Source organism: Siphateles boraxobius, unplaced genomic scaffold (genome assembly GCF_051911475.1).
Source record: "Siphateles boraxobius isolate OS27281-9 unplaced genomic scaffold, OSU_SipBor_1 61, whole genome shotgun sequence".
Lineage (NCBI taxonomy): Eukaryota > Metazoa > Chordata > Actinopteri > Cypriniformes > Leuciscidae > Siphateles > Siphateles boraxobius.
In genome coordinates, this window is record NW_027509188.1 from 4492136 (window position 1) to 4501608 (window position 9473).

Below are 9473 nucleotides of genomic sequence, written 5' to 3' on the forward strand. Positions count from 1 at the left end.
GGTCCACCAATTAGCATAAGAAAAGACAAGACAAATGGAACGTTTCAAAGATTTATTAGAAAACCGAACACATTACATGAGAAAACATGAGGGAACTAAAACAATTTTTGGGGTGGTTTGCGCTGCCTCTCATATAAAAAAAACCCATCTCATTTGGACACAAAAGAGGGGACTCAGGGTTAGATCACTCTCCGCAATGGCGTCCCTCTGCGTCCCCGGACCGGCGTCCCCTGGCCCCTCCTGCAAAAAGTGAGAAAGGCAAAGAGTCAGCGAACACGCCCACTCAAACTTAAACAGACCCACCAAAAGATGGACTTACTGAAGCGGACTCCTTCGTGTCCGTGTCCTCTTCTGAAAATTTCGTCGGGATGGCGGCGGTTGGGGTCGGTCTCCTTTCACCCAGGGGAGGTGGCAGGGGACTTTGGGGTCCAAAGAGAGCGAAGAGGTGTCTCTCGGTATATCTACTCAACCGGCGGAAGTGGCGGCTCACGCCTCCGAGGGCCCGGCTCAGATTAGCCACCAGCTTTTTGAGCTCAGGCAGACAGGGTTGCTGCAGGCCCGCACCTCCTCCTCCCTGTGGCAAAGCGGGCAGTCTTCCATTCCCATATTTTCCAAACAACGTAGTGAGGAACGCGTCGAGAACCTGGTGCAATGTGTGTGTGTGTGTGTGTGTGTGTAAAAGTGAATCAGTAAAAATGTGTTGTGGAATATGAGGGAGAATGACAAAGGTTGACCCGTGCAGGGACCATTTATAGTATTTTTGAGCTCACTTTCATGTCAAGGAGATGCAAAAGTCGACTGGGAAAAGGTCGTCCAATAACCAGTCTTTTTGAGCTCACTGTCAGCTCGATGCGAAAGTCGACTGGGAAAATGCAGTTCATAATTCACATTTAATATACATTTTTATTGACTAAACCACATTTTATGTACTTATTACACACAACCGAACCCAATCATCTAACTTTCAAGTAAAACAAATGACCTGGAAGCTAAAAAAATGTAAATAAATCAACTCATTACATTTTTTTCATTACATATCTCCTGACACAAATTAAGAAACAACTGTCACTATAAGTTTCTCAGAATAAAATAGTGGTCAAATACTGAAACTTGAGTATTATGTCTTTTTAATGATGTATAGTTTGACAAGGTATAACATTAAATCTAATAGTAACTTTGAAATATTACAAACAAAGAACGGTTCAGTGCGTCAGCGTCCTCGCACATTCTATATGAATTGTCCTTCACTCCGACAAATGAAATCATGGACTTTAAGTAGGGCCAGGGGTCTCCTTCCTCGCCGCCACGATCACTCAAAGTTGAATGTGGTGTTTCTGGTTCTTCCATCTTGAAACAAACTAACAAATCTCGAGTGTTCTCAATGGAGGCAGGCAGCAGAGCGAGAGGCAGAACGGGAGCGCGCACGGTCTTCCTGATCGCTTGATTCGCTCAATGATGAGCCAGCTTCATCAAACCTGGTGACAGAGCCATCTACCACTCTGGCAGTGATTATGTGGGTTTGGAATGATTCGTAAAATTTGTATAATTGAACGAGTAACGATGCAGCACATAAAAAATTTATCGGAGTAAAAATTTTAAACTCATTGAAAATATGTACTGAAGTTAAAGTGGAAGTAGGAGAAAAAAATAATACTCTAGTAGAGTACAGATACAGCCTTTTAGTACTTACACTGTAAAAAATGATCTGACCAAAAAGTTATGATAGCTTATTTATGTCATTAACTCAGACATAAAATAATGTGTTGTGAAATTTCAACTCAATTGTTTGAGTTTTCAATCTTCCAATTTAGGTTCATAAGTTACTTCAATGAATCACAAATTCCAGGTGCTTGAATGAACTTGCCATTTTAAATTGAGTGGGGTACAAGTCTTTGGCGTGTTGCAGATTGAGTGGAGGACAGCTCGTTGCGCATGTGCGGGGGACTTCCGACGAAGCCAGGCCTCGCGCTCGAGACGAACGCGCCACGTTTACGCGTCAGCAAGCAATCAAACTTCAATCGTCTGGGTGCCTAATTTTTTCGTCAGACAAGACGAGTCGGGTTGGCGTGAACAAGTTCGCTATTGGTAAGTGTTTGTGTTTTGTAGATATTAATAATGTGCGTTGATGAAGCCAATAACGTGATTAACGTTAGCTATCGTTACCTTTTGATATGTGCAACAACTGTGACGTCATTTAAGCGAGGCACATTTCAGCGACCGTTAACGTTACCTAGAACACGTTTGCTAGCAGTTCAGTATTTTAGTTCAGTCCGAGACGGTTGATATAGCTTTATCTGAGACGATACCAGTTTTCATTATTAACTGTTGTAGAAAACACCATTTCTGATAGACCGTGTGTCAAGGCCAAATACACGAACGTTACCGTTCAAATTTTGGGGTCAGTCAGATTTTTTATGTTTTTAAAAGAAGTATCTCCTGCTCACAAAGGCTGCATTTATTTGATTAAAAATACAAACAAAAACAGTAATAGTGTGAAATATTATTCCAATTTAAAACAGCTGTTTTCTATTTTAATATATTTTAAACTGTAATTTATTCCTGTGATCAAAGCTGAATTTTCAGCATTATTACTCCAGTCTTCAGTGTCACATTATCCTACAGAAATCAGTATAATATGATGTTTTGATGCTCAAGAAACATTCATTATTGCTATCAATGTTGAAAACAGTTGTGTACAATTTGTTTTCAAAATTTTTGATGAATAGAAAGTTCTTGCTGGGGTCCGCTTGGCAGTGTGAGCTGAGTAGCGTTAGCTGCCTGTCGATCATGGCGGCGATACTAACAAACTAACTTAGTGCCAGATTATTAGCAGCTGCTCGGTTGCAAGCTAATTATTGATTCTTATAACAGAACATCGGTCGCGTTAGCTAGTGCTAAAGAGCAATCCAACAATTCATACATCCAATTTGTTAGTCAGACGTAACTATGTGCTCTTGTTCATTTTTGCAATTCACATCACTTAGCAGCTAAAACTTTCTTCTGTTTTGTGTTTCAGGTGTTTTATGATTTACCAGGCTAAGCTACTCATTTGATGAAGTGGACTTGTAAGTTTTGCAATTTTACCTTGTACATTCAAAAGAGTATAGTGAATCATTACAAGGACAAGCATGGACGTGGAAGAACAGGTTTTAGTTGTATTTACCCAAATTGTCTTACCGTCTTTCAATCCCATGTGGAACTTTTAAAACATTTGACGGACCACAAACAAGGAACCAGTCCCGTTGCTAAACTTCGTTGTGAACTTTGTACTTTTTCAGCGCTAAGCAATATCAAACATTATTTTCTTCATTTAAAGAGACATTTGATAAAAAGAGAGACTGTAAATTGCCCATTTGTGGGGTGCTGTTTTACATCTAGAGAAGCCTCGACTTTTACTGCTCACAGAAGCCGATATCATCACTCTTCTACATTCAATAATTTCAAACCTGAACTTATTATTCATTGTCAAAGTCAAGCTTTTGTTAATGATGAACAGGATAACTTTGATTTAGAGTCACCAGATGTTTCAGGGACTGAACCTGACTCTCAGCCTACACAGAAGTCAGTTAAGCGCAGAATTGCATCCCTTTTCCTTCGACTGCAAGCTGTCCTTCATGTGTCAAAGTCTGCGATTCAAGAAATTGTGGATGATTTGTTTGATATTGGAAAATGTGCTGGACAAATAACTAGGGAGTCAATTGAGAATGTTTTGGAGAAGCATAATTGCACATCTGAGGAATGTTTGACATCCTTGACCGAACTATTTCAAAGTGCTAACCCACTTAATTTCCTTTCAAGAGAAGGATATTTAGGCACAGACTACAAAAGACAGTTATATTACAAAAAGAACTTTAGTGTCATTGAACCTGTCGAATATCTTTTGAACAGACAAGAAAAGTTTCATACTGTTATCTATATCCCTATTCTAAAGTTACTTTCAGATCTTCTTAAAAAAGAAGAGGTATTGCAAGCACTGGGGATAAACAAACCTGTTGAACAGACTGGCTACTACACGTGTCTTTTCTGGATGGTGATTTCTATAAATTGAATGGAATTCTCTCAGGTCAAGAACTAAGTGTAGCTATTACTTTGTATATTGACGACTTTGAAATCTGCAATACCTTGGGCACATAAAAAAAAAACAAAGTCTGTGGTGTGTATTGGGTTATTGGCAATTTACCCTCTAGATACAAGTCAGCATTGTCATCAATCTACCTTGCTTTACTGTGCAAGGCTGAGCATGTCAGGATTTATGGTTATGATCGTGTTTTGAATCCACTGATTGAAGATATTAAATGTCTTGAAACAGTAGGTGTGTTTGTAGAGAAACTAGGGTGTAATGTTAAAGGCACCATCTTGTTCATTGTTGCTGACAACTTGGCAGCACATTCCTTAGGTGGATTCCAAGAGTCTTTCAATGTTGAGAAGTTTTGTAGGTTTTGTCTAGTTAGTCGTCAAGACATACAAACGTGTGATGTTACAACTGGGAACTTTGTTTTAAGGTCACCAGAATCATTTGATGAAGCTGTAAATGTCTTGAAGCAGAAGGACCTTGCATCTGTTGATGGTGTGAAACGAGACTGCCCTCTCAACAGCCTGACAGGTTTTCACACATGCACAGGCTATCCACCTGATTTTTTACACGATGTGCTGGAAGGGATTGTCTCTGTAGAACTAAGTCTGTGCCTTGCAGATTTGATTTCAAAGAAGTATTTCACATTAGAAGGGCTTAATAGTGAAATACAGAGCTTCCCTTTTAAATTCTTGGATAAGACAAATTCTCCTCAGAAAATTCCTTCAACTTTTCAAAAGAGTGGAACTGTAGGTGGTAACGGCCATGGAAATTTGAGTCTTGTGCATTTCCTAACCCTCATCATCGGCCACCGTGTTCCAGAAGGGGATCAAACATGGGAAGTAATCCTTGAGCTGAAAGACTTGGTTGAGCTCTTAGCGACTCCATATCACACTGAAGACTCACTGTGTTATTTGCAGTCCAAAATATCGGATCATAGACAGTTACTACTGACAGTTTTCCTGGATTACAAATTGCGCCCCAAACATCACTTTATTGAACATTATCCTTGCCTTATTCAAAGATTTGGACCCTTAATAGAGTGTTGGACAATCAGGTTTGAGGCTAAGCATTCTTTCTTTAAGAAGGTAGTGCGTGATGCCAATAACTTTAAAAACATTCTGCTTACCCTTGCCTCAAGACACCAACTTATGCTGGCATATTATTTTGAAATGCCCAGCATTTTCAAGCCTGAGATTGAGACATCAAAAGTGACTGATGTGTGCCTGGGAGTCTTAGATGGTGGTCTTAGACTAGCAATCTTGACTAGATTCAGTGATGTTGACACAGTTGGACTGACCCCTAATGTCTTCTTAAATGGAACGCAGTATTCAAAGGGAATGATACTTTCTGTTGGAAGTACAAATGGACTACCCAACTTCGCAAGGATTTAGGAAATATGCATTGTGCTGGCTGATCATGTTTGTTTCTTCGTTGAACCTTTTTCGACTTACTATGTGGAGCATTTGAGGAGTTACCATCTTGTGAAGAAAAGTCCTGCTGAGTGTCTCTTGGTGAAACCAGAGGATCTCAATGACTTAAATGCCACTTGTGTCATACCTTGTCCAGGGTCGCCTCTTAACCACTCCTAGAAAATTCTTGCTGAATTAAGGCTGCTGTAAGTTTGTGTTTTTCTACCCTGATGTAGACGTATTAACCCTCTTGCAATGATCTCTTAAAGGATCTCTCTAGGAGCAACCCAGGTGTTGGGTGTCCTGCAAAATATAATTTAACAGCCTGATCCAAAAGAATTAACCCTCTTGAAGTGTTTTCCAAATCTTTTCAGTAGTAACCATTTGTTTGTATGTATACATTGTATTAAACCTTTTTCTTCTCCAATTTCAGGCCAAAGTAATCCACGATAATGCTGCGAGTTGTCCTCTCTGAAACGGATATCAGGCGCCTTTCCATGGAAATCACCCCCCCAGTGTTGATGAACTGTGCCAGGTGTTGCGTGCAAACCTTGGCCTGAGAGGTGGATTTATTTTACAATTTGAGGACCCTGCGTTCAAGGATCAGCTGACCAATTTGACCGACATCCGAGACCTTCCTGAGGAAAGAGCAACATTGAAAGTGTTGTTCACAGCTGATGCAGCTTGCGCTGATTCCACATTGGATACAGCCAGCCTTCCATCTCTCACTAGTGGGGAATCTGACTCCCAGCAGTGGCCTGAGCCCTTCCCGATTCCAGAGTTCTCGCATGATGTTGAACTCATGCTGCAAGAAGCAAATGGAAGATATGCAAAAGATTGCTCTGTGCTGGTGATTCCTAAAGGTATGAAAACTGATATCCTGGACACACTTGCAGACAGCATGTCAAAGATTAGTCCTTATCCTGAGAGGCAACACTATGAGAATGTTGCCAAAGCGCTTGTGGAGAAGCATCCCAGTCTAAAAGAGTCAGGGTCTGGAAAGGGTTGGTATGGCTGGTTCCACAGCCTGAAGTTTAAGCTCGGAAACTATCGATCGACAGAAGTTAAGTGCAGCTGGATGCCCAGAGGTGAGGGTCAACAAAAGAAAAGGAGAAGAAGCCAAGGGACCACGTATGAAGAAGTCAAAGAAGGGCGAGGTCCACTACTGTCCAGATCCCCCTGAAGGACTGAGTGATGAAGACATGGAACAACAGCAGAGGAGGATGGAGGTACATCATACACACACATGCACATCACACATACACATCATACCCGTCTAATATTACTGCATACATACCTGCCTATATTATACTAACTGCCTACACTTTGCTTTTGTGTCTGTGAAGCATACTATTTTGTCTTAGTATGTGTCCTTTGTACTTGTGCAATCCAATTCAGGTGGAAGTGCTGAAAAAAGACCCAGATCACCAGCAGATAGATGAGCTGATGTCTGCCACGTTCTCCAAGCGCAGAAAGGAGATTGTAGGCGATCAACCTCTTATTGGGGATGTCATAGCTAGATGGCCGGCCATGTTCTGTGAGAGACAGGTATAACAATAGACAACACTCAGCCTAAGATGAATCACTTAATCCAATGACTGGATATCAGTGTATGAGCTTCCCTCCAGGAAGTTATAGAGAGATGTCTGATACTGTACTGTGGTCCGTTCAGAAATGTTTTTTTTTGTTAGTCCGAATGGTGGTGTAAATGTGCATACAGATAAGTGAGAGGATTGTGTTTAGTACTACTGAGTGGATGAAAGCCTTTGACAACAGACAACCTTAGATTACTAAATTGTGACTCTATGCTTTGAAAATCTTTTCTCTAATTTCTTAACCTTTTTGTCTATTTTGTCTCCTCAGGTTCGGGCAGAGTTCAAAAGAAGTCGTAAGCACAGACCTTCTCGAGTCGTTCCTTGACGGACTTGATGGCCTGGTACCAAGACTGCTGGAAGTGTACGAAGCTGCGACCAAGTCGGCAAAAAAGCCTGCACTGAAAGCGATTTTGGACTGTCTGAAGAAAGACGTGATTAGACGAGCTGAGAATTGTAAAATTGGGCACCAGCTGTTTGCAATAAAATCTCAACACTGCTTATTTTTGTCTTGTAGGACACAAACGAAAGGAGAAGGACTGCTGTTCTGCTGGGTCTGCCACACCACCTAAGAGAAGAGCCATCAGACATCATCAGGATGTGTGACGTAAGACCTTTTTCTGTCATGCATAACAGCCCATATATGAACGCACCCACCCACATATACACTTGCGCGCACACACACACACACACACACACACACACACACACACACACACACACACACACACACACACACACACACACACACACACACACACCCCACTACACACACACACACCTCACTACACACACACACACACACACACACACACACACACACACACACAAACCTTTAACACAGAGATAGGATTAGATACACTCATGGGTGTTGATAAAGTCCTGTGGCAGCAAAATAGTGATGATGCAGGGAGGAGTGAGGGGCAGCATAGTGATGGGGAGGACGAGGGTTTGGATGGAATAGTCGTGATGGGAGGAGGGAGGGATAGCACAATGATGGGGAGGACGAGGGTTGGGTGGAATAGTCCTGATGGGAGGAGGGAGGGGTAGCACAATGTTGGGGGAGGAGAAAGGAGGGGTAGAACAATGATGGGGAGAGGACCCAGTGCAACATACACCTCCCCAGATCTGAGAGGACACTGAAGTTTTCAACCTTCCAACATTGCACCTACAAACATGCATACTCACAACTGAAAGCCCAAGAAGATTATTTTATTAGCCTGAAAACAAGGTTTATGATCACTGAGACTTAAGTAGCTTTGCAGAGCATGTACTTCTTGACCCAAACATTTTTTCTGCTTTTCAAGGCCTATGGTGAGACTATGCTTGCAGCCATGGAGGGGATGCAACTTGGCCTGTTGATAGGCTATGAAGGTGACAACCAGGATGCCTTTCCACGTGAGGTCTTCAATGTGGCAGTTGTGGTTGAGGGGACTGTTGTGGTTCACAACTTCAAGGATGTGCCATCCAGCTTTGCCATGCTTTTGGGGACCATCTACTGCGTTAACCTTGAGTATCCACGGCCATGAAGTATTCCTTTGAGTTCCTTCAGAGGGTAGTGATGAAGATCAAACCAGATCAAGCCTCTGCCAGAGTCCACGGCATCCGAAACAAGCTCCTGAGGTATAATTTGTTAACCATACCCCACCCGAGAATAGGATTGGATTTAATTTTTTTTTTCATTTGTTTCTGTTGACATGCATACCAAAGTTGAAGGCAAAAGCACTTAAGCAAAAAGGATAGGAGACCTGATTTTTTTGTTGGACTTGATACATTTACTTTTGTTGGACTGAATAAATTTAATGCTGAATATTGTTCAAATAATGGGGTCAACGTATACTGTATTCAAGTTTCAAATATTTGAAAACAACCAGCTGCAGTCTGAAGTTTTAGTTTGTTTGTGTTTGGGGTTCAGCACAGCTTTTGGTATAAGTCAGCTGGATCTGTGAGATTAATGTTAAAAGGTTTTTTAAATGTTTACATTTAAAACCTGTTCAATATTTCAGTGTTGTGTAAGGAAAAAAGCTAATGCTTTTAAAGGAATGTATTTTCTATTGGGTGAATATGAATAGTGTTCAGTACAGCTTTGGGTGACCTAATGGGGATATTACAAGCAGAGGGGTGTCCACGCGCATATAGAAGGTGAGATGTTTCCTGCAGTGATCATCAGTCAACCTAACCTCATTAGGTCACACACCAATAACAATGATAAACAACTTAAATGACAGGCTGTGATTTATTTTTTTTATTTTTTTGGAGGTGCTGAATATAGATATCTATACTGCTGTATGTGTCTATTGGTCTATCTAGCCTACATTCAACATGACCAACTTGGTTGAAACAGGCAGTGCAGACAACTGCAGGAAACACTTCCCATCATCCACCTTCTATATACAC

General features: G+C 41.3%; 2 long non-coding RNA genes across 2 annotated transcripts; both read left to right on the plus strand.

Annotated features, from left to right (window-relative positions):
- The first annotated feature begins 2050 nt into the window (after window positions 1-2050).
- LOC143718516 (uncharacterized) lies at window positions 2051-7026 on the plus strand. Its single transcript, XR_013196422.1, has 3 exons — window positions 2051-2089; window positions 6549-6713; window positions 6883-7026. It is a non-coding gene; the product is annotated as an uncharacterized LOC143718516 (long non-coding RNA).
- A 323-nt stretch (window positions 7027-7349) lies between these two features.
- Window positions 7350-8652, plus strand: LOC143718519 (uncharacterized). Its single transcript, XR_013196423.1, has 3 exons — window positions 7350-7510; window positions 7594-7683; window positions 8384-8652. It is a non-coding gene; the product is annotated as an uncharacterized LOC143718519 (long non-coding RNA).
- The last annotated feature ends 821 nt before the right edge of the window (window positions 8653-9473 follow it).